Here is a 25,603-nt window from a genome sequence, read left to right as displayed (position 1 = left end):
GTGGTAGCAACTTCTGGATATCATTTTAGATATCCTGAAAGCTAGCTGGACACATTTTTGTGGCTTCCTTAGGAAACTATTTCTTGAGGAACATTCATCACATTTCTGAAAAATTGTGGTGGCATTTGAGCCAAATCTTGGTCTTGAACTTCAGCCAATGTTTTCTTGAGTTGAAAGAGCACTGCCAATAAAAAGTAATTGTACAACTGACAGAACCTCTTTTCTTTCCTCCTAGGAATAACTATAATTTACAGTCTGTAAAGACTGTATGAGCCATAAAGGGTCTCCCTGTGTACATATGCTACTCTTGGTAAGTGTTCCTATGTCATTTTAGGGTTGGTTTGATGGCCTTTATTCCTCTGCCTCAGAAAAAAATAATTGTATTCCCCTTTCTATAAGTAAGTACTCTTCACAGTTAATTGTTATGGCAGTGTGGCAGTTTATTATCAGTGTCAGTTACTTCTTGATACTGCCATTTAATTTAGACAATAAATCCCCGCTTTCAGGTTTTTGATACCTGTGTATATAGTTCAAAAATGAGCTGATGGCAAAAATTGTAACCATGTATTTATAATTGTCCAGGACAGGGATATAAGAACATAGGACATAGGAAGCTCACGTCTGGTTTTCTCCCACCTCTGTTTCTGTGGTATGAAAACAGACCAGCTCCCCAGCTGCTCACTGCATGAGCACCTCCAAAGGCCAACGACCACCACTGAAAGCCAGCAAGCTTCTCCTTTTGGGGTCTAGCAGGCTAAAAGCACACTTACACCATATAAAGCAGATAGGAGAAGTGGTGCTTGTGCCTCTTCCTCCTGTCCTGCCTGGAGTTAGAGCAGTAGTGGCGTGACTGGAGGAAATCCAGCATCCTGCATTTGGATGAGGTGTAGAACTGCAGTCTTCCTGTGTCCTAAGAGAAAAAATATGCTATTTGTAGAACAGTGTGTACTCAATTTACTGTTGCATAAAAAATGAGAATGCCTCAGGTGAAGGCATCTAAAAATAATTTTCCCATAATCTGAATGCCTAGACTACCAGACTACAGCAGGTATTTCTCACTTTTTACTTCTCTTGCTGCAGCAGAACAATTTTTTATTGTTATTTAACCTTCACAGGGGAAGAGTGAGCAGGCAGAATTCACTGTAGTACAGGGGCCATTTTGACAGCAACATGGATTTAAATCTCTCTTCAACCCTTACAGAAGAAAGGCATGATCTGGCACTTGCTACAGCCCTGGTAACTGTTATTTGTTAAAATGACAGTATTAGGAGCAGTCCCTCTGACTGAAGGGAGGGAGGAGGATCTGAAGAGGAGGAGCCTGCTCCCATAATGAAGAATTTCAGATAGTGAGAAAGTCCTGACAGCGCTGTCTGTCATTTTCTTGCACACATGTATAATGTGCCCCTGCTAAGCTGGATTGCCAGGAGCCATTAAGTCAGACTTTTGCTTGGGCATGCTTAAACCATGGCGTACCCTGAGACTCTTCTGCAGCATTTGGCTCCATGTACAGGATGGAAGGTCCAGAGGAAGAACTCACAGCCCCTGACTAAATTCTGCTGTGCAAGTTTTCCTCAGAACAAATGAAGGATCCCTCTTGCTCTCATTTGATTAGTGCAGAGTTTCATGGGGTATCAACTGAAACAGCAGCTTGAGAAATACCTTTCTTTCTTAAGAAAAAATATTAAAGAAGTATCTCTTGTGCTCAGACATTAAAAGAAGCAGTGCAATAAAAACAGATTGATAAACCCCTCAATTAAGTAAGGGAGTACAAAAAGCACAGCAACAGTCTGATGAGTACAGGAAATTAAACTGGACGACTTGGCCTACTGGGTAATGATGAGAAAAAGGCATATTGTAGATTGAGAAGATGAGGTCTTTAGTCTCTGTTCTAAGGATAGATCTACCAGAGCAGGAGACTGGCCAGTATCCAACCTTCTACCCTTCCGGGATAGACAGAAATGGGGCTTTCTACTGGGTCCTGGGCAGTTTCAGGGAAGAAATAACAGAGCCTGTCAGGAAGGCACCAAAAGGTTTAAAGAATGTGGAGTAGTCTCTGGCTTTTTGCATGCCTTCTTAAACAGAAATAAACCTTAGAACCACCTGGGATTCACCCAGCACCAGTTATAAATATGAATAACGGAGTGAAGACATCGAACAAAGGAAAATGCAGGCTATGTATCAGGAAAAATTGCATAAGAGTGTGATCTATTAGCCCTCATGCACTCCTCCCAAAGGGGGTGGAGGTAGAATTTCTGTTGCTCAAAGCATTAAAACCCCAGGCCCTGGGGAGTGTGCTGCAGGAACAAGCCCACACTGACGGGAGGGATGAGGTGATTTAACTGGTGGTCATTTCCACCTTCAAATCTCTTTTATGTACATGCCAAGGTGCCTGTAGTGACAAGCTGCAGTTCAACATCAGAGCTGAAAGCAGCCTGGACATAGCTCGAGAGAGTGATTCAGAAGAACTAGACAGGAAAGGAGGTATAGAAAGAGGGGTGGGGGTGTTAATTTAACTGAGACAAGCCAAAGTGCATAAAAAATTTTTCCAGTTCAGTTTGGGATGGGAACTGAGGCTGAAATGAAGAAAGAGTGGTTAAGTGATCCCATCATTCCTTAAATATTTATAGACACATGTCACATGCCAGTGGCAAGTATGTTAAAGTCTCATTAATGTTGCTTTCCTTAGTCAAGGCCTGGCAAATTAATACAGATATTAAGGGTTTCTGCGTTGGACACAGATACCACTGCTCTGTAACCCCTCACCTGGGTTTGACCAGGAAAAAATTCTTTCTCTGCCTGGGCTGAAGCTGAAACAAAATTTTCCATCGGCACCAGTACCAAACACTTAATTTCCTCCTCCCTACAGCTCCCCCTTCTCTGCCAAGGAAATAAAAATGAAAGAGAAATAACCTTTCCTAATCGTGAATGTCTGCGTAAGAGATTATATTTTATTTTGATCCTTTACATTGTCAGTTGTTTCTATAGTCACTCCTTTCATTACTTGTTTTCACTTTGTTATTTTTTCCCTTTGTTTCCTCTATCATCCTCTGTAATCCCTCTACTCCACACCTAACCGATGTCCTTCCTTCTGCCTGCCAGTTTTCCTAAGTGCTTTCTTTCTCTTCCTTTAATGCCATTTTAAAAATTTTTGTTGACTTACTCTAAAGAGCCCCCCTAGATTGTATACTCCTGGAAGAAAAGTACCAGCCGAGGTCGAAGCCTGACACAACAATCTCAGTTGCAGGGGTCTTTCCACTGTGTCCCCCAGGTTGTGCTGAGGAGTGCTACATCCTGCTCCTTTCTCACTGGCCTGCTCTGAGTGTTGCTCTACCCCCATAACTGCAGCAGGGGCTGATACAGGGACTCTACTTCTATGGGATTCTGATTTTATTTCTGGCCCACAGCAGAAGTAAAACTAACTACAAAAAACTCCATTCCTTCAGGATCCATTAATGGATATTAGACAGTGTCATGATTTTTTTTCTTTCTCCTATAAAAAACAACACAACTTTCTGTAGAATATTTTTATTTTTAATTCCTTTTAACTAGAAATAAGTGGCTTTGCTCTGATTTCTCAGACTGTAAGAACGACCAAAATCCAATTACAATATAGCAGCCTTCAATTCCATACAGACCACCTTCTGGAAATAAAGTTTGTTGTTTGTCAAACAAACATCACTAGGAGGCCATGTCCTGATAGAACATGATGTACCTAACTTGGCAGACTAATGTTAACAGGATAGTGCCATCACAGAGGGAGGAGGCAACGACACACCCCTACACAGCCCATGGTGCCAGCACAATCCTTCCTATCCCTCGAGGCCTATAAAATTTGAAGCCGAGTTTGTTATCTGTAGACCTACAGCCCTGTGTTTGGGCAGCAAGGAGAACTGCACTTCAGGAGAAGCTCCTCCGACCCAGGTAATAACATTCCTTACACAAGGCTTCACAAGGTTAGGAAAATCCTATGGAAACCAACGAGCACACACCACATGGCCTTGACAATCAGCAGTGCTGCCTCCCAAAGAATGTTTTAAACTTCTGGCTGAATGCCAGAAGTGGTTTTCCTTGTGGAATAAGTTATTCAGCTGAAAATCTGCATAAGTTAAACCGCTCCATGACAGATCAGGCATCTGATGCAGCCCTTGCATTTCTGTTGTTGATTTGGCTAAATATTGAAACTAACTGTGGGGCAAATGCCACAATTTACTTGCATCAGAATAGGGTGGTTGAGTTAAAATGATTCCAAATGTAGCAGCCAAGGCTTTGAAAAAGAACTGGTGGTTTTAAATCTCTCAGTGCAGAGCATGCCTACTTTGAGATACTTTGATGTAACAAGACTTTCTCAAAGCCTGAGAAAATCACATCTACTTTAGATGACTCAAGCAGGCCCATGTATAAACAATGTATCCAAAATCAATCTTCTTAAACCCCCAAATCCTTAGTTATTACATAAAAATATTATTATGGCCTTTTTTGGTAACATGTTGCTTCTCAGTCATAGTTTCACAAATGCACATATGGGAGAAAACACTGAAATAGCAAGAAAAGTGTGTAGGAAAATTCAAAACATTGGAAAATAAAGAGGATCTCCAGCCCTGTGGATGTAACAAACCCTGAGTCATTCCTTGACTAACACCTGCATTAGAAATGCAATCTGAAGCAGGGCTTTCGATCAAAACCATCACCTTTCAGGTCTGCAGCTCTGTTTGCTTTAAATGCCCACATATTTACATTACATTTACACTGCCCCAGTGCTCTGTGTTTTGTGTGTTGCTTAGGCTCCCTCGCGGCTGCAAGGGTAACTGGATTGCTTCATGATTTTCAAGGAGGTTAGTAACCTAGGTGGGAGGAAGGAAGCTGGGCAGTGTTGCAAAAAAATAGTTTCTTATCGTAGCTCCAGTTTAAAAATCAAGGTGGCCATGTTATACTACACTGTTAGTGTTAGTGTATCACTATAGAGTCTTCTATTATACCACTACTTCTCCCATAATTTACCCTTTAGAAGGTCCTAACTGACAAACAACAAATTTAGAGCATAAAAAACTAGCAAAAAGAAGAGTCTTACAGTTTTTAACTGCAACTTATTAAATGTAGGCAATTTATATTGATGCATTCTCATGCACAACACATTATCTTCTATCTGACCGTGCCACATAAATATTGGAAACACTACAAGCACACATTAAAGTACATAGTGGAAACAGAGCCAGGTTGTGTAGCTATGTGGTTTTTTCAAAATATCAAGCCTAAATGCTTCATGTACCATAAAAATCATTCCTCCTCCATATGTACATAGATTTCTCTCCAATAGTTGGGGAGTAAACAAATAGTTGAGAAACAACAGTTTTTATATGGAAATGAGGGCTTTTTTCTCTTCCTGGAACATCCTTCTTTGCACAACTCTCTTCAGAGTTCGAAGTGTTCAGAAAAGGAAAACACAGGTTTTAAAAATAAAAGTCAAGCTTTAGAAATTGTTCAAGGCATGACCTACCAAAATACATAAATTCTGATATAATTATTTCCACTGTCCCACCCTTAAGACATGTGTGCAAGTTTTCTCACAAATACTTGCATGTAATTCTATCAAAGCGAAATACTTTCAAGGATAAAAAGTTTTTAAATGCATATTTCAACTTATGAAACTTCTTGTTTTATTTTCTATTCATTGCCATTCTTACTAATGATTAGGTGATCACATCTAAAAAGCTTTATATGTGAGCTTGCCTGAAAAAAGTGAATACACTCAGTGAATAAAGGAAACATTACTAAGCCCTGCTCTTAATGCACTTTCCTTCAAAATCTTGGAAAGGCTTTTACTTCTTGAACTAAAAAAAAAAAAATAAATTCTGCCAGCCCATTGAAAAAAACCCCAGTATTTTCTGCAAGAGAAAGAGTCCTTTTACTTTTTCCTTTAAACAGCTGTTTTCAAGCATGGAACACATAGGAGTTACTAAAAGGTAAGGTAAATGTTACCTTCAACATTATTTGCTGAAAAATATTCAGAGGTTTAAGCAAGAGTTTTGTAGCAAAGCTTTTCTGTTATTTAAGGGCATTATTATGCTTTCCCCTGTGCCTACCCGGTTTACTGAAGGAATGGGGTTATGCCCTCCAGTAGTTTGTCCATCAGTGGGAAGTTTTGAAACAGTTTTTTACTTTCAGCTGTGTTTGACAGAGGGGTGGATGAGTCTTAAAGATACTTGGGGCTCAGAGATTTCATGCATATGCTAAGTACAGGGAGGTGATAAGAGTGAGAGGCAGAGAGAAACAGCTAAAGGTCCCTATAAATGGAAGGAATCAAAGCTGGGTTCAGCATTTATTATCTCTCTTGTGCTGCTGCTAGCCAGGCCAAATACAAGCACTGAACTGGTGGTCAAGCAGCCATCCCAGGCTCATTTCACAATAACAGTTTTGAATGGTAGTGTAAGTTGGAGTAATTATTTTTCATTTGGCATTGAAATAAACAGAGGAAAAAGACAAGGAAGGGGAAGGATAAACATTTTTGCAAAACACATCTAAAACACTAACGAACATTAAATCATTTCTACGGGAGTTTGCAAATCAAAGGAAACAAGGAAGAAACCCTCCTAAGTTTGTTAGATTGGGAACAACTACTCTTATTTTTGTTTTTCTACTATTATCTGGAATTTTCCTTCTTCCTAGCTTTATCATTTTTACCTTATGTTTAAGTCTGTGCAAAGTGTGATTTAACACAGGAGACGTGGAAATTTGTCAGCTCCCAAACATTGTCTACACTGCATAGATCTGTGTACTTTGGCAGCTTTATAATTCAGAATCTAGCTCCCTGGAGACTTGCTGCAACTTGTAAACCCATAAGGAATTTTTCAGGCCAGTTCTAAACCTAATTCATTCACTTATGAGACAGTTTTATTAGAAGATTTTTAATAGGGATTTTCAAATAATTGTTTTTCTTTGTCATTCTTACAGTTTGAAACATGGAAAAAGATAGCAGATTAGATTTCTGAACCAGATCTGGATATCAAGGTGGAATTCCTTAAAGTTTGGGGTTGTTATCTGAGATACAGAAAAAGAGACAGGACAAAAAATATTGCAGCATTTGTTCTTGGCTTTTTACTTGGATTTATTTCTAAGTGCACTTCTTGCCCTCTAGGTCAAATGCCTGTATCAGCTGTGCATCTGAACAAAACACTTCTAGCTGTAAAGGACAAAAGAACTGAACCAAGTTATCATCAGAAAAAAACCCTTTACTTTATGTTTAGCAGTAGACTTCAGGTAACCTGAAATATTTTGGTGGTTTTATTTGCTCTCAGCTGGGAAAACAACCTGGTTTCATTTAATTTTGGTCTGAATCTGTTTCTCTGTCTTCAGATGTTTTCGGGTCACTTAATTAATCACTAATGAAGAAAATACATTAACTGGGCTGTATATTACAAGATCATTTAATCCTGCTCTTTCATTAAATGTTAACATATTCCAAATTCTTCAGAGGAAAAAGAATCTGCTTCTTTTTTAACTAGAGATTGTGCATTGAGCCCCAGTAGTATGAAAACTTAGCTCAGTAAATTACTTTACACTTTTCCCCAGGTTTATATCTTCTTTATATGCTTGGGTTGCTTGGCTGGATCTTTTATCTCTTCTTCACATCAGTGGCTTCCAATCTTCCTCTCTTACTCTTTCATGTTTTTTTCACTCCATCCTGTGGGACCCTTTCTTTGTACTACTAAAGCCACAGATAGAAAGTGTTTTCTGAAAGACTCATCAAGTCTCGATTGATTCCTGAACACCAGGAGTAAATTGCAAATTATTTCCCCCACCATTCCAGCAGGTTCCTTCAGCACAGAGATGGGGCTTGCATTCAGTGTAAGATGTATTTCATGGCAGAAACAGGACACTTTGGAAAAGTTCAGAGACATGGTTAGTGTACAGGTTTGCTGTACTCTAAAAGCCCCTTGGGCTATTGCAATGAGAAGGCAAATCCCTGCAGTGCACCTCTGTTCCTGCCCAAGGTGAGAGGAGATGGTGATTTACGGATGCAGGTGATCCTTCTGCTGCCCTGCAGAGCTCCAGCACACCTGGAGCTCTCTTACTGGGACCACAGGCAACTGTGGAATCAGCCTCTGGAGGACTGGCTGCCAAATGATTCAAACAGCATTGTACAAAGCACATTTCTGATAAAGTATTTACATACTAGTTTAAAGTGTTTTCATGTAACCCATACTTCCTGCTATTCAGTTCTGGTTAATTCATGTCCACATCCACCGTGAGTAAGAATGTCCAGAGACAGTGTGATTACATCTGTTTTATCAATATGCACCATTCTGTGGAAATGGGGGCGGCAATTAAAATTAAATTATGCTGCTTTTCCCCTTTGAAATCATTGATGAAAAAAAAATCTACAAATATTATCTTAACCTTTTGCTAGTATCGCTGTGAACCCTTGGTTTAAGGTCTCTTTATTTAACTGTTTAAAAGAGGAAATGATAACAAATGTTTCAAGGAACATTGTTTCCAAAGACGTAGGAACTCTGTCTCCAGGCAAAATACTTCACCACTTCTTGTTTACAAGAGGTATTTTCTGATCTTCTTTTCTGGTCTGAAAAGTTTCAAAACCTATGTTAAAGTAAAGGAGAAGGAGAGAAGCACCTCTATGGAACTTGCAAATAAAATCCTTCATTTGCATTGTAGCTGGGCTGATACAGTGATGCAAGAGAAGATTTGAAGAGTACCCAACAGGGAATTTTCCCATAGGACTACATTCTGGAGTACATAAGCACAAGGGAAGTTAGTAACACCTAGCCAAGTTAAATTGTTACATTAGAGCATTCTCTTCTTGAAAAATACTAGCTGATGTTTCTAATAGAGATTTTTGAAATTTAATTGAAATAAGTAATTTAATGGTGCAAAATGTTTGGGATATTGTTAACTAAATTAACTTCTTTAATTGGTGGGGGGGAACCTTTACACATATTATGAACTGATTTTTTCACAGTGCTGGATGTTATTTTTATTCACATTCTCTCCATAAAATTGACAGTGCTAAGTGGGAGTAACATGGCATGTGAGAGGAGCCATCACTTTAATTTGATATACTTATCAAGGCACATCTAGGAACTTGCAGATTTGAGAGATTTTGATCACCAGTCTTTAGTATTAGAAATAGTGTTACTGCAGTCACAGGAGAAGCAAGTGCTCCATGGGCTTTCCTGTCCTAAGAAGTGCATGCTAAAAGAACTCAGTACTTCTAGAAGGAATAGAGCTTTTGAAACCTTTAAGTATTACCAGTGGAAACAACTTTTAGGATTTATATTGCTGATGTGGAGAATGTAACCTGGCCTGCAAAATTCAGTTGCTTCCTCAGTTTTCTGCAGCTGTCCTGGACAGTTGCTGAATCTGGTCTCTTATGGGATTTCTCTGTTGAATAATTACTGACCATTGGACAGAAAGACCCTAGTTTAGTTGTTTTGTTCTTTGCAATGATAAGAGAATTCACTCTAGCAGCTACTTTGAAGAAATCTCAAGATGGAGGCAGGAGGAAAACTTTTAAAGAGGGTGATATTTAGCATTTTTAAAGGTAAAGAAAACATGCCAGCCAAACTTCTGACCACTTATAGTCAGCATTAAACACAAAACTAAGGAATATAAATTTGTTTGGGGTTTCACTTACTCCCTTTTAAAATACTGTAGAGTAATTAAGATCTCTTAGCTGACTTGAAACAGCAAGATTTCATTTTTATGCCTGGATGTGGATATTGGGTTAATATAAAAGAAGTTCTATTGCTGTAACTGGAAAAAGAAACCAGGGAGGCTGATTCTTCCTGATGAGGTACATTATGACATTTTTGATAGTGAGAAATATATTAATTACTCAGGTGAATAATAATAATGAGAAAGAACACAGCTTTTCTAAGGGATCTTTAATTTCATTGCATTTACCCTATGTTTTGCCATGGTTAGATGGTTTAAAGAAAGCTGAGGAAAATCTCATCACGCAAAGCCTTCCCAGAGGAGGAATTTCTCCCAGTCTGTATAAGTTAGTGATTATTTTTTGTCCTGAAGCAAAGGATTCATACATAAACATAAGCTCCAATTCCTATTTGAATTCATGCAGTTATCTGTCTGTGAAAAGACAGCATTTTCTATGATGGGTTTCCAGAATATTTCTGTCAGATATTCCTGTGCCTTGTGTGTTTTTAAAAATAAAATTAAAGCCCATTATATACTGAATCTGTGAAAATGGGATGTGACACAACACAAAAATGGGCTCTCTGGACATTTTTTCTGTGCTAAATCATCACAATGTGTCTAGGTGAAAGTTGCATGGTACAGTGCACACCTAACATAAAGAGTAACTAAAAGAAAGTTGCAGACTGTGCAAACCTTTTACAGTTTTCCTAAGAGAGGCACTTGAACACTGCAACAACCACAACAAGAAGACACAATAGTAACTCTGTCCCAGGGCAGGTCTTCAGCAAGATTTGGAGCTTTCACAAGAGTACATGGACATGAGGAAATGCATGTTGATTTTTCCCAGTGCCTTGTGTCATAAAAAAAAGCCTGTCTAGCCATTCCAGGAGGAATTTTGGAGGTGATTGTTTCTCACATAATTTTACAGTTTTAAAATATTTCTCACTTTCATGCAAGTAGAAGGAAAATTATAGTCAGGACAGCAAGCCATGCAACAGAAAGCTGACCCTGATGGTGTTTCCTTTAATCAAGCTGAAGTGCAAATCATTTCTCATAGAAATTATTTCCTGTCTTCTGGATGTATTCCCACAGCACTAATAGAGAGCTGGTATATTGCTGTAATTGAAAAACCTTATGTTGTCTAGAAGGCTAGCTTTGTATAAATGCAACACAGAATATTTGCTATCAGATAGCAGAAAATACAGAAGTTAATCCAAACATGTCTGTGTGGCTTTCAATTTTAGAAAAAAAAAAGAAAAAAAAGCTTCATAAATGGAAAAACTAACACATGCTGGTTGCCCTGTGCATTATGCTATGCTACCCTTTTAATAACCCTGACTCCCTGACCCTTTCAGAAAATCATTCTTTGCTGTCTCATATTTACCTTAAAGCATTTTGTCATTCATTCTAATCTCACCTCGTTTATTTTCCTCTGTATTTACTCTCTTTCTCATCCTCTCTAATTCCTGCTTATGCTGAGTTTCATGCTGGTTTAACTCCACATATAAATACCCAAGTATATGTCACATGCATGGAGTTCATATGAGTTGCTTTCATGTTTAGTGGAATTATACACAAATCATCCAGGCATCAGTTATGGTTCACAGACTTCAATGTATAGCTGTTTATCAGACTTGCTGTGTATTCATGAATTCTTAAAGTGCAATCTATAGCAATTAAGCAGACCTGTCTGTCTGTTGGCATAATGATCTAAATGAACTCTAAACCAAATTATTAAAAAAAAAAAAAAAATCCTACCTCCTTCTCATGCAGGGATTTACAGAGTACCGATCAAAAGCTATTACTCTATTGTGAACCAAAAACTCCATGTCTCAGGTAATGCAAACCTGACAAGACATTTGCATATTTGCAAGCATCCTTTTTCATTAAAAGATCTGAAGAGAAAAATTGAAGGCGTTTATGCTGTATCAAAAGGGGACTTCTGCAAAGTGTCTGTGCTCAAGAAAATCATCAAGCCACCACTTTTGCACATTCCTGAGGTTGCTGAGAATAGTAAAATGCTTATTCTGTTCCTCCCTCTGATTTTGGTGCTTAATAACCCATTTCTGAGAGCTGGAAGGCCATGGTCCCTGAGTTTAGACACTGTGATTAGTACAGCAGCCATGGGCTCCCCTGTGCCTGAGCATAACCTTTCACTGAGTTCCATTTCATGGGCAATTTGACTTAGTCTTCATGTATTCATGGATGCACAATGGTGGAAGCAGACAGACACAGACCTTGAAAAAGATCCAAATCTATTAATCTTTACTTCTGGTAGCACAAGTGATCTCTAAACCCAGACACACAATAAGCTGTCTGTATACATTTGCCTGTTTCAGTTTCCTCATGCTTAAGCATTCTTTTGGGTGAAGTTACTCTTCTAAGGAGTTCAGCATGTTCTTCTTCCTACTGTACTTTGACTTTTCCTTCAAAGCACAGAGTTGAAACAAGGTCTTCCCTAAACTTTTCTAAAATGTCCACTAGTGAAAAAGAGGGTTTTTTAAAGACTTACTTTACCGTGACAAGATAACTAATTTTGTTTAATTTCTCTGTCTTGAGGCTCTCAGAAATTAAGCACTTTGACCTGAGCAACAGTTCTCTGCAATGCTATTTGGATGTACAATCATCAAAAACTTTAACATATTATCATTCTCTTCTATTCTTACCCCTGTAATGAGTGCAAAATTCTTTCTTGGCATTACTGCTGAGGTTTAACATAGTAGGAAGGCAAAGGACAGCAGCAAAAGAAGTCAAGCCCCACCCCTAAAATTGATGTGGCAAACTGACCAAGTCATGTGCATATGAAAATCTCATTTCACATGGACATTTTCAGTGACCTTCCTTGCTACCCTATTGCAGAAGTGATATTCTCCAATAACTGTGTCCACATGGCCAGCTGTTTCCTACTTAATTTCTATAACAATGGCATAAAGACAGCAGGGGCCTATTCTGGGCAGGAATCCTGTGCTGTTTTTTCCAGATGATTAGTTAGCTGTTTGTGTTCTGGATCCTCTCTTGCAACGTGTTGTGACTGCACTGCAGAGCCAGCTGGAATCAGCCAGAACTACAGGACTTGTGGTCAAACTACACATTTGCACTGATTCATCTTATTTTGGTGAACCAAAGCCATCAGGGAACTCTTCATTCTGCCATGGCCCTAGGAGCCTTTCAAACAAAAGAGCTGAGATCTCCAGACTGAATGGATTTGTGTGTGGAAAACACATAGAATTCTGACAGGTTATTTAGCAGCTCAGACAAGGTGATGACACCAGGAGGAAGATGGGAATGCTAAGCAGAAATAAACAGTTTCTGAAATAAATTCATTTTGTGAGCACAGGTAAAAGATTGAACATGCACTGCACTGTACTGCAGATCTGTAATGCATAGTGGGGACAATAGCAATACAAGAACTGTGATAATTTCTGTTCTTCGGATCTCTGCCTTGTCAATATTACAGAAATGGCAACAGAGCAGCAGCATGGACCATAAAACATAAAAGGAATGGGAGATTCCTGGTGATATTATTGCTTGTTCCATGTGATTTTAATGTCTTAATAGCACCCGTGTGCCTGTACTTTGCCTGCTGCACCAAGATGAAACACTCTAAAGAAATGTGGTTAAACAGAAATTTCTCTATAGGTTTTGATGGACTGCTTGCTTAGTACGGTGGGTCCTCCAACACCACAGTCACAAACCCATGAACAGAAAAGAGACATTGCTCCAAAATTCACAGGGTATACTCACAGTGTTTAAATTGTTGCTGCTGTTTTGGAAAAAAAAGACCTACCATTCCCCTTTCCCTTAAGCAGGGGTCCTGCACAGAAAGATGTGTCAGTTTTTCCTGGGAAACTATAGATTGACAGTGGAGACAGTGTATTTAAGAGTTGGAGGAGAAAAAGAGAGTGCTTAAGTGACTGATTGTGAACACTACCTCCATCATGAGTGCCTGCTTGCTTGCTCCAGACTGATGAGAAAAAAGGAGACTATATCTCATGGAATCAAAGAACAAGAGGTGTTCCCAGATGGCAACTGGCAATGAAAACAAATTCAGAGAGCATTTGGGTTCCTACATGGAACATCAAAATAAAGTGACTTTATTCATCAGATGCATCATAGGCATGGGAATTATGCTTTTATGGAAAACAGAATGACTTTTCACAGAACAATGTAGGTTAAATATATTGCTTTGGCAGTGGAGACCACTGTAATTCACAATACTTTACTGATGTGTATGAGGATCAATGGTTTTATCAGCCACTCACTGCATTCAGCCTCATGTGCTTTGCCTTGCAGGAATCAAATCAGATGTTAACAACATTCTTACCAATCAAGTATTGCATTAGTGGGCATAACCACTGAAAAAGAATAAAGATCTGGGGAGGGTCCAACTTTCTACCAGTATCTTGATGAGTTCAGGAGCATACTGAAAACTTAACTTTCAGGCAGCTCATGTACCATCCCCAGAAGCTGTCTGCCATTAAGGGAGCTGGAGATACTCAGAGGAAGGTGTTGCATAGAAAACGTTCCCTCTGAGCAGGCAGCATTCTCAACATCTCATGTTTCTGGCTGGATAGTTTCACTGCCAGAGATTGCTGTGGTCTCTCAGAAACCAGCAGTAATAACTGCACTTGTGCAAAATCATTTGCCTTTTCATCAGATTCAAGAGCTTCCTCTGGTTGCCTCTGCCCTGTGGGCACAATTGTAATGCAGCTAAATGCTCTCTCATGTAAGAGTTCTGCTGCCCAAAGCCGTCACATAGATTCTTAACTTTCATTCTTTCCTCCTGAATAAGATATCTTCTGTTTTCACTTTCTGCTGTGATTTTGATAGATTTCCGGCCTATGTTCTTTTTTCCATCTCACTAGGCCAGTAGCAGATAATAACTAAGCTCACCTTGGGTGTCTTGGCATTTTGTTTGTATTGGTTGTAGAAAATGGTTAAAAGAAGGAAAGGCCTTGTCTCTGGGTGTTAACATTTCCTTGCTTAGGCTGAATTTTCTCCAACCAAATTATGAATCTTCCTACCATGAACCACATATTGTTACTGGCTGTGTGAAGTAATGGTCTGGACCAATGGGTAACAGCATCTGGCTTTACAGTGTGAAGTGGGACACATTTAGCTTTCAAACCATGAGGCATTCTTGAGTGTGAGGCAAGGGGAGAGTGGATTGGGTGGGGACAGGTCTGTAATTACATCTGCATGTCTGCAGGCAGGTCTTACAGTTTTGGGTATTAATATTTGGATTTAATGTTAGTACAAGAGACTCTTCACAATACAAGGAAGATTGAAGAAATGTGCAAGAAGGATGAACCATGTAAACTCCTCCAAAACTGTGCTGAAAGGGAAATGCCTGTTTATGTGTCCTTTCTGTACAGTTCTGCCATGCTGTCTGTCTTGTGCACTGAAAGACAGCATCCATCTGGTCCTTCAGAAGGCTGAAGGTGCACTCATCCTTCTCAGATTTCCACACAGATGTTGTAAACATTTGGGGGAGTCACTGTGTCAAGAAGATGTCCTGGCTTTCAAAAGGAAATGCTTATCATTAATAACTAGGCTATACCTCATTAGTCTCTTTATCATTGTCCTCCACAATCCTGGATGATGGAACAGCACACATAGAAGAGTAGAAGATTCATTGGGATGCACAGAGTACCAGCCAGGAAGACAGCAGAGAATGGAAAAGCTCTGGAAGACAGATACACACATGCAAAGATTAGTCAGCAAATAATAGTCAGCAAAACACAAGGAACTGGAACCTTTCTCAGTGTCATCAGAAAAAGCCACACCAACTGGCAAGCAAATTCTCAAAGAAAAACTGCAGAAAGAGTAAACATGGTAAATAGTCTGACGCAGGCATGCCCATAGATACTGATAGAAATTTCCCACTGCCAAACTGTGAACCAGGCAAAAAATTTCTCTTAGCATTTAATATGAAGTTACTTGTCCAATTTATGTGTGTAAACACTGCACAAACTGGAGCTCAGATTCATAGGCTTTTGAAAATTCTGCAATTATGCTCACCAATCAGGTGTGAAAAATTCAATTCTAGATATTTGCATATAGCCCTGTGTAAGTAATTGATTTTTCAGTTGGCTAGGCCAGGCTTTCTCTTTTATTTCACTTGAGTGTCCAGAGGAGATACAGACACCTCATTAACATGGAAAGAAGAAATATTTCTTAGTCTTTGTATTTCAAAGACTCCTATAAATAATACAGACTATATCTTGATACAGTTAGAGTAGGAACTAAGGTTTAGTTAGTCATCTAAGATTCTGTTTCTCTCTATTTTTAGATTTACAAATATATTTTTAATTTTTAAAAACTGTTGTGTTGTTGATGTTCAGTGTGAGTTATCTGTGGAGAGATGTAAAAGACAGCAAATGTAGGTAGTCTTACCTTTGGTATGTCCAGCTGAGGTCCATTTTTGAATAAAATTTTTCAAGAAACAGTTCATTCATGTTTAGGTTAATATGTCCACATCATTTTCTTCATGAGCAAAAACAACTACAGAGATAAAATGATAAATGAGCTCATACACAGATTCCACATCACCGGTGTCTCTTGCAATAATAACCCACAACCTCTATTATGGAGATTTGTTACAACATAATGAAAGTATGACAAAGCCCCAAAAATCACACTTATATTTTTATTAAAACAGCACTGCCCAGGCTGGCAAATGTAAATGTCCAGATGTGCATCAGGAAAGGAAGTGAAAAAGTGTGCTCTGTTCCTCTTTAGCTATGAGGAAAACATCAGGCATAAGGTGGCAACAATTTCCACATATGATCTCAATATCAAGGTCATGCTGGCTTTTGAGGGAAGGATCATGCTTGACTTCACAGTAGATAAATCTTGGTGATTTGGTAAAAGATTTCACGTGACCATTTCTTCCATTTTCAGTTTGCCTCTATACAAAATAAAGCAGAAGGTTTTCACAGAAGAGTTTTGAATTGAGGCTTGTAGGTAGTTGACATGGGTGGGAACTTTGCAGCCTGAAATTTCCTTAAGAATCATGTTGAGCAGACTTTTGGAAGGTGCACCATGGGAATCCAATGCTCATGCTGAGTGCAAGGCAGAAGGGATTAAGGACTTTCCAGTCCCAGCACAGTGGCCGTGACTCAGCTCAGCTGCAGTTTCTAGGTATGTCTGGGCATGGAGCTCACATACACATCAAAACTCTGTTGTATCTAGAGATTTTACCTGAGATTAAGTCAAATCCACACTTGCATTGCATTTAAATATAACAAATTATGAGCTGAATTGTAGATTCATAGGTATCAAGGAAATGATTCTTTTGAGCCTCAACCTTTACACCTGGATAACATAGGATAGTGAGGTTGTGATCATCTGATTTATAGGAACATTAAAACAAAAGTACCACTGAGTTCAGTGATACTGATATAATTTTAGCAATAACAATAAAATGTTTATTGCTTTTTATTGCAAAATTTTCATGGAAAATATGCTCATTGATGAAGAGAGCTTGATTTTCAAGTATTGTTTGCTGAATTTGGACCAGGACAGCGCTAGCATCATCTGCAGTTAATCGAGACAGTGGATTGCTGGTGTGAACAAATGACCATAACCCCACAGGTTATGTTTCCATGCTGTAGGAACCTTTAAGCATCCCTGCTGCCAGAGATGAGTGCTCGTGGGACAGCAGCTCTGGCTGGGGGAACCACTGCACCTCTAAGCAATGACAGCTACTCTGTACCCTCTTGTCTTCATGTCAAGAACCTCAAACCTTGTGTCTTCCTTGTTCTTCCACAATGTGAGCAGCTCGATCCAAGTCAGGAGCATGTCACTCACCCACTATGCAGAAAAAAGCAATGCTATGCTGCTATGAAACCTGCACTTAACCCCAAGTCAGGAATATTACTCTAAGATCCTTGAAATTAATAAAGTATGTCTTTAGACTGCTGACAGGAACGCTGGACCTTGTATTATTGTTATTTATTAGTAATCCCAAACTAAAATCTATAGGAACAAAAATTCATTTTGGAAGTAATGCCAGGCAGTCAGATTTCCAGTGTACTTGGAATTTTGTTTTATGTTGCCCTCAGGTGAAATATGAAAGGACTAGGATTGCTCGTGCCACCAGCCAAAGGACCCAGAGGACTTGTTAGCTCATTTTTACTGCATTTAGTAAAGATTTATAATGCCATATGTATGAGGCCTTTGAATTTATAGTGTGCTGAAAACAAAATTAGACATTAATTTAAATACATAAAGATTCAACTGTGCAATTTGGTGAGATATATCCCTTATGGACAGATACCTATCTGTTGAAAAACAAGTGAACCCTTGGATTTTTTTGTTGGCTTCACTCCACATTGGGGTTTTCTCCAAAGTGGCCTCTGGATCTTGGTGCCTGCTATTTCTCTGTCTTCTTTAAAATGAATGTGTGTTCTGATGCACATAGCATAAAGGTCAAATTTTCAAGCAAGGCATATGTTTCTAGGCTTATTCTGGGGTTTGGAAATACTTTGGGCTACATGCTGGAAGGGAGGCTGTTCCATGGCATGTTGCCACATCTGTTTTGATTAGGAAGCTCATAGCTGGATAACTTCTGAAAACAGGAAGGTATGACAGCAAAACTCTATTTATTAAATAGATACTATGTAAACACAGGAATTCCACTGTCATCCCTGCTCCTTATCCTCAGCAGGTTTTGCAAGGACAGACTGGCTGGGTGACAGGTCCGATGGCCCTGTGCTGGCCGCAGGTCACTGAGAGCAGGTTTCTGACCTAGCTCAGCTGGCAGGTGAAAGTAGTTCTCTGAAAAGTCACAACACAGCCAGTCTTAGCAGAATTTACTGTTCCTCTGTGGATATCTGTGATTTTTTTAGATTTTCATGGGGACCTAGAGGAAAGCTTTCAACACCTGAATTGTCTTACACGCAAAATGTCTGTCACCTCCCCTCACTGCTAGTGGTTTGGGAGACAACAAAATGACTGCCCTGTCCCCCATAGCGTGTGAGAAAAGCAAGTGGAGTGCAGCACAGGAGAACAAGGGAGGAGACAGCAGAGTGAGAGCTGGAAGATGTTATGGATGGGAGTGGGGCACTGAGGCTGGGCTGGCAGTGTGTGAGGGAAGGCTGCCTCTTCAGGAGCTGTGTGGGTGGCTGTTCAAGGCTAAATTTTAACCTTAGAAGCCAGTGGGCACTTTGGAAGTACCATCCCCCTTCAGTTCAACTGAACAGCCCTAAAAGTAGATTAATTTAGTGTATCAACAGTGATTTTTTTGATGTGTGCTTCTCTTTGTTGGGGGCCTGGCTAAGGTCAATGAGTGGTGCCATTTTAAATGCTGGAAGCTGCTGACAAGTGAAGTGTGACTCTTCTGAATTACTTTTGGTGTATTTCAAACATTATGAAAAAAAAATCAATTACATCTTTGGAATTGAAAAGAGTATGTTCTTTCCTAGTTTCTGGTGGAAGAAATCATCTGCCTCAGATGTATTCCTTCTGTTCCCACAGGAGAGTGGCAATTGCTTTGGTGAAGGAATTTGGAAGGCTGAGGACCCAGGGAGCTGCTGCAGGGAAGTCAGGTAAAAGGAGGTGGAATGTGATTTGAAGACAACTGAAGTGGGAAGCTGCAAGTGATAGTAGTGTCCCCACCAAACCCAAAGGAGCATTAAGGAGAGGTGAGCTCAGCTCCTGATCTGCAGGAACTGAGGAGAAAAGGACCACTCCCTGGTAGCTTAGGCTGAGGAGGGGTGCAGTGGGGCATGGAGGGAGAAGTTTATACAGGACAGAGGGTGATAGACACATCTGATTTTTAATTATTAGATGGAAAAGATTTCTGCTTGCAAAACAGCATGCAAGGCAGTAGAGAACAACCAGATATCCTTCCCACACCATAGTTCCCCATCCTATACAGACATTAGTTCTGTGTTCAGTAGCATCATGAGCACTACAGTTAAACTCAAATTGACCTAGATACTGCTATTTACCCAGTGCACATGTAAAAATCACTAATCTACATGTATTGTCAGAAAACAAGCTAGAGAAAAGATGCAGTGATTATTTGATGAAATACAGGAGGGGAAAAAAATAGCAATGGTAATGGTATTAGCTGGTATCAATTTGCTCTGTTTATAGCTCAATTTCCCCTAAAATTCTCAATGAAGTTTAAAGCGAAGTATGAAGGATTACTAAACATATTTGTTAAATAAACAAAACAAAACTTTGACATGCAATTTCTTAGAAGGCTAGTTAATTTTAACTTAAAGACTCTGCTCCCAAATCACCATACAACTCAATCTCACAGAAAAAAAAGGTGGATTTTGAACACTTGGTGTTCATAAAGCAGTTTTTCCTCATTTAATTCCCATATTTAACTCACATTTTAACCACAGCGTTTCTCTCAGTGTTTGTGTACATACAGTGTATTGCTGTTTCAACAAATCCCTTTAGAAGCTGCAAATATTCAGGTGAAAATCGGGTAGAAGAAAATGAGAACCATATATCAGAATTATTATTTAGGTTCTACTGCCTCTACACAAAATTTTGTAATATTAATGTAAATCTAGTTTCTTAATCCTTTTCATCCTGGTGCCTGCTATGTAGTTCATGAATTCTTGGTGTTAGACACGGTTTGTCATTTTTTCCACAAACTCACCTGGGCTTTAATTACAGACAAGTCTGAAAATTTTCTGTATCTCCACCATTGTGGACCTCACACTTCTGATAAACTCTGAAAATACCTTGTACTGATGAATTAAAAGCGCATCCTCAAAGTTGCCCTTAATGGTCATATGTTGTTTAAACATAGTGTGCAAACTGTGACTCCTTAGAACAATTACACAGATCAGTTGCCTATATTTCTTTATAAACAATACTGAGATTAATTAGTTGAAATGGCTTCCTTTGCTTCGCCTCTGATGTCATGAAAATGCTATTGCTAGCTCTTCCTTGGACAGAATAAACAAGCGTATCTGATATGCAAGCTAATATAATGTCCTTTATTTACATGATTGTAAATCCTGTTAGCTTTAAAACAATTTTGAATTTAGGAGAGAGCCTAAAAGGGGAATAACAAAGGAGAGAAGTGACCTCAGTGATTCTATGCTGACGTATCTTCAGCCTTAGAACTGACATGGGAAGGTTGTGTTATCAGTTGGCTTGAGAAATGTGAGTGCTGTCTCTGCCATTCTGCCCACAGCAGGACATAAACAACTACTAATTGTTTCAGAAGTTCATATCTTTTACCTGTATCTCAGTTAAGCCTTCTGTATAGAATGCATAGGGTTTCAGACATGCTAAACAGAGTTAATCCTTTAAAAAGAACCAAACTGGGATTTAAAGCTTTATCTACTAAAGAATTTTGTATTCAATACCCAAGTGGTTCAGACTTCTACTATAACATCCCTGAGTATTTTTCAGTGGCTGCACATCATATTGGACAAGTTAATTTGAGCATGCAAAAGAGAAATATAACCTCTTTCAAAACTGGTGATCATATTCCCAATAAAAATATTGCTGTATGATACAAAAACGCCATGAAAGATCAGCCAGTTAGTGCTGTATTTGTGAGGGAGTGCTGCCCAAGTTTAAGCTCAGGCTGGTTACCTAAGCACTCTTACTAGTTTATTCTGAAAAGTGTAGGTGTTCATGTTTCCTCATGACATCTACTCAAGAATGAACATATATTATAAAAGATGAGCATTTAGAACAGTTTTTCTATTTAAGTATATCTTTTCAGCTACATCCACATCTTTTCATCTACAGCCACACTTCATTGTGGGATTTTTTAAACACCATCTCTTAAAGATTACAAATTAAGAAATAGGGTGGAAGCTAGATCCACCCTAGCTCAAGAAAATGAATGGCCAAACACCTAGATTTTTCAATGGAACTGAGCTTTCAGCCCAGCCTTTGTCAAGAAAGAATTCACAGAGAAGTGGCTAGGACTTCTTGTAAGATGCTGGGTTTGCCTCAGGATTAATTGGTTGAGATCAGGGCTTTGCATACACCCAAACATTTTATTTTTCTCGAATTGCAGTACTTATATTTAAGTTTACAAAATAACCCAAATTTTATAAGGCTAGCAAATTGAAATTTTTTTCAAAGATACCCATACAGGTTAATATTTGTTTAGAGCTGATGTACTGTATCTTAACTCAGAGTGGTCTTTCATTTTCAGCTGTACAAGAGTACAGAATAGCCAACTTGCCCAAGGTCTACCCAAACCTCCTGTCATCTTAACAGTGGACAGAGAAGAGTAGCAGTATGGCAAACATTTTACAAGTACACCACATATTTTTTATTTCAGGAACTTCATAAATCATCCTGTCCCCAAAGGTAATTATTGCCTAATGCAGTGTATAATCTCAAGCTCACTTTCCTCCCCTCCTGCCTCAGCCCATTTGCACTAAAGGAATTTTATCTTTCTGCTTTGTTTTCTGCTTTCTGCCTCAAACATTTAGCAGAGTCCTGTAAGCTCTTCCAGCTACAAGGAAAATTGGACAACAGATTCAAGTGTTTTATTATTTTATGAGATGATGAATTGCACTCTGTAACCATCTGAGTTAGCTGTGCTGTTCACTATCCTGACCCAGCAGCAGCTCTGGACATGACATGATGTAGCAGCCAGGTGTGATGTCCTAAGGGCTGATAGTTAGTGCAGTACATTAGTAATTGGGATGCCACAGTTTCACTGGTCTGCTATGTGATCTGAGAAAATTTTTTATCCTCTACCCTTCAGTCATGGAGCTCAGAAGATGCAATACCACACCTATTAATTTCCATGTGGAAAAACCCCACCAAATTTCTGAGTTTCTTGTGGCACATCAAAGACAAGAACATTAACAAAGACAAGGGAATAGAATGTTGTTCATTCAAGACAACTGGCTGGAATCCAGGGTTTAGTTTATTGGGTAAAATCCTTAATCTCCCTAATCTTCTAAATGTGAAGTAGAGATAATGTAATTTTCCTTCTCCCATCTTCTTTTTGTTGATGGTTATTTATACAATACTCTTTTTTTCCTGTCAGTTGTACTACATGCATGTATAATTTCATACCCCCCACACTTAATGAAGTGACTTTCCAAACACTTCTTGAGGTCTTGAAGTTTGGTTTTTTTTCCTCCACAGACTCCACAGTAAAATCTGTCTTTACATGGTTCCTAGCTTTTTCAGGACCATCTTCTGCTCTTCTGTCCAGTGAGTCACTTTAAGATCTGATAACTTCTAGTGAAAATAAGTGTTCTGCCATTCCAGATGCTTCAAAGTGCAAATAAATCACTATTTGCACCCAACACATGACCTCTTTGCACTGCCAATATTAAATCCATGGTTTTCATTATTTTAAGCTACTGCTATTGCAAGTACTGTCTAACTGTGAAACATTTGGTCTCAACATCTAAATGGCACCACAGAGGTATGAAATAATATTGCTATTTTGTTTTATTGTTAGGATAAATATAGCAGTGATGTCAAGGGAGATGTATGTCTCACAGCAGTTCTTGGAAAGTAGGTTGTGGTCTGATAGAGCGTAAATGCCTTTTTCTCAAATTTTTCTTCCATTAAGGCTGGCAAAAGCAGAGGACAAATCCTAGGGCATGGTGAATTATGACTTTTTCGTTGACACTCATTGTCACTGAAAGATGAAGGGTAGGATTTTTAGTTCTAAAACAGGAGGCTGTAAGGTTGGGACAAATAAAAAAAATGCCAAGGGATTTACATATAATTCTGCATCTTTGAACTGTATTTTCCTAAGATGTGTTTTAAACATATTTCTGTACACCACAAAGTATTTAGAATGATACTTGGATTTTAATATGTCACATTCCTGTAAAGATGCCGATATCTGAGTTATTCATTAGTATTTAAGGAATATTATTTGACTCCTTTCTGTTTCTTCATGTATCTTAACATCTTCTTTCTTCTGAAATCCACTTATGCCTGACATTTTTCATTGCACAATTTTAGCCAGAGTTGCTATAATTTCAGAAAACTCAGTGTAAGACAATAATGCTGCTGCTCAAGACCTGACCTTTAAAGATGCAAATCATCTGAAGAGCAGCGAAGATGAAGATGATCTTACTACATCTCAAATTTGGGCCTTGAGGGGATTGAGGAACAGGCTGTGTGCAGTCACAAATGACAGCAAAGTGCTCGTGGATGGCCTAAGTCTGCTTTGATCTACTCGGATCTGAAGGCCAATTTGCAAATGTTTGTGAGGGCAGCAGGAATGTCCTGTATTTGCCATGACATTCACGTTCAATTATCTTCAGGTGAGCAGTGAAAAAGGATGACAAGGATATCACTGCTTACAAGGGTTCAGGGATGAGGTTACAAGCTGACACTAAAGAGAGCTGCAAATGCATAGAGGTTATCAGGGCTGATACCAGCTGCTGGAAGTAATTTGCACTGGTTTTGGAAACCATCCTTAGCATGGACTTGAGATACTCAGAATCACCATATGGTAACCTTATTTATGGGCATTCTGCCTCATTTGTTACATTTGGGACATACTTACATATGTGTGTTTATAAACTCTGTAAATAGACATCTACATTTTCTATGCTGAGGTAAAAATTGATTCTCCTTTATTATTGAATTCTTTAGTCACTACCAATAAAGCCTCTGAGCCATTTCACAAACTTCTTCAAGGAACAGCTGGTGCCTCGTGGTGTTTCTGAGCACATCATCAAGCTGTGAGGAGCAGACTTGCCAGCTTTCTCCGACAAGAATAACCTGGCCTACAGTCTTGATCTTCCTCCCTAGCAAAAGGCTGTGGATCTAGGGTGATTCCTTGGTCAAATTGACACCAAAGATGATGGATCCCTGCAAGCAATATTTCATTAATTTCCTTTTGTGAAGGAAAGGGCTGGACTACAGGGATCTCATTCTCTTTTCCTCCCTACCATTTCTGCTTTTGCTCTTTGTCCATTTTTGCCTAATCTCCTTGCTTTTACCAGGTGAAATCTAAAAGCAATTGAAGGAAGAGAAAGGATAAATATATCTCTTGAAACTGTTGGTGTGAGTGAGGATTGATTTAGGATTATCCAGCTCCAAAGCAAAAAAAGGAGATGCTGTCAGTGGGTGAATATAATGGAAGAATCTCTTTTAACTCCAACATTATGGAAAACCATTACCCTGAGTTCTAGAAATGCTGAATCAGATGCCAGATAAAACCTTGATAACCCTAAAAAGAGTCTTAATTAGTAACTGTTGATTTTGCATTCAATGTCATCTTGGTGCTCACTAGCTTAGGAAAAAAAAAAGTATTTTTTCTAAACTCATTCTCAGAGGTCACTTCAGGCTTTAGGAAATATTGAACTTCCAAGTACTTGCATTGTTTCTACAAAGGGGCAGGAAATGATTTATAAAATATCATTCTTCCTCACAGAATTTGTGCCTAGAATTGGAACAGGAAGACAGCTGCAATTCTTCCAGCATTTCCATCATTGTTTTAGCAGCTTTGATAGCTCAAAGAAACTCAGAAACAGATATTTTTTATACCTATCTATATGATGTTCTACATCTTGTTCTCTGGATGTCTGCTCGGTGTTTAAAACATTTTCTGCACAGCTTTACAGGCATGTGGGAGTTCATTTATTAGAAAAGTAGTAAATCTGAGTCAAATATTCTTTTAAAAAGTAAGGACTATACATGCTTGCCTAAAGACTGGCACAATTTCTTCATGAACTACCTTTTATGCTTTACCACTGAAGATCTTCTAATGTGTTTGATCACTGACATGCTGCCAGCTGTCTCACACAGACCACCCACCCTTCACAATGACGTCAAGGAAGTCCCCAAGTTTGCATTATTCAACAGCAAGGAAGCCTTTGCTATCTTTGACTACACAGATGGTGAGCAAAGGGATGGGAACCTTTGGTTTGGACTGCATCCCTTGACTCTGATTTGTTTTCTCTTCTCAACAGAGCCCCTCTGTAACAAAGAAATCTTCTGTTTCGTATGCTTG

General features: G+C 39.0%; 1 long non-coding RNA gene across 1 annotated transcript; it reads left to right on the top strand.

Annotated features, from left to right (window-relative positions):
* Positions 1–233: 233 nt before the first annotated feature.
* LOC137465159 (uncharacterized) lies at positions 234–24,458 on the top strand. Its single transcript, XR_010994574.1, has 4 exons — positions 234–310; positions 19,147–19,217; positions 23,201–23,318; positions 24,241–24,458. It is a non-coding gene; the product is annotated as an uncharacterized lncRNA (long non-coding RNA).
* The last annotated feature ends 1,145 nt before the right edge of the window (positions 24,459–25,603 follow it).

This window comes from Anomalospiza imberbis, chromosome Z (genome assembly GCF_031753505.1).
Source record: "Anomalospiza imberbis isolate Cuckoo-Finch-1a 21T00152 chromosome Z, ASM3175350v1, whole genome shotgun sequence".
Classification (NCBI taxonomy): Eukaryota; Metazoa; Chordata; class Aves; order Passeriformes; family Viduidae; genus Anomalospiza; species Anomalospiza imberbis.
Note: the sequence above shows the minus strand (reverse complement) of the source record. Positions and strands in the feature narration are given on the sequence as shown.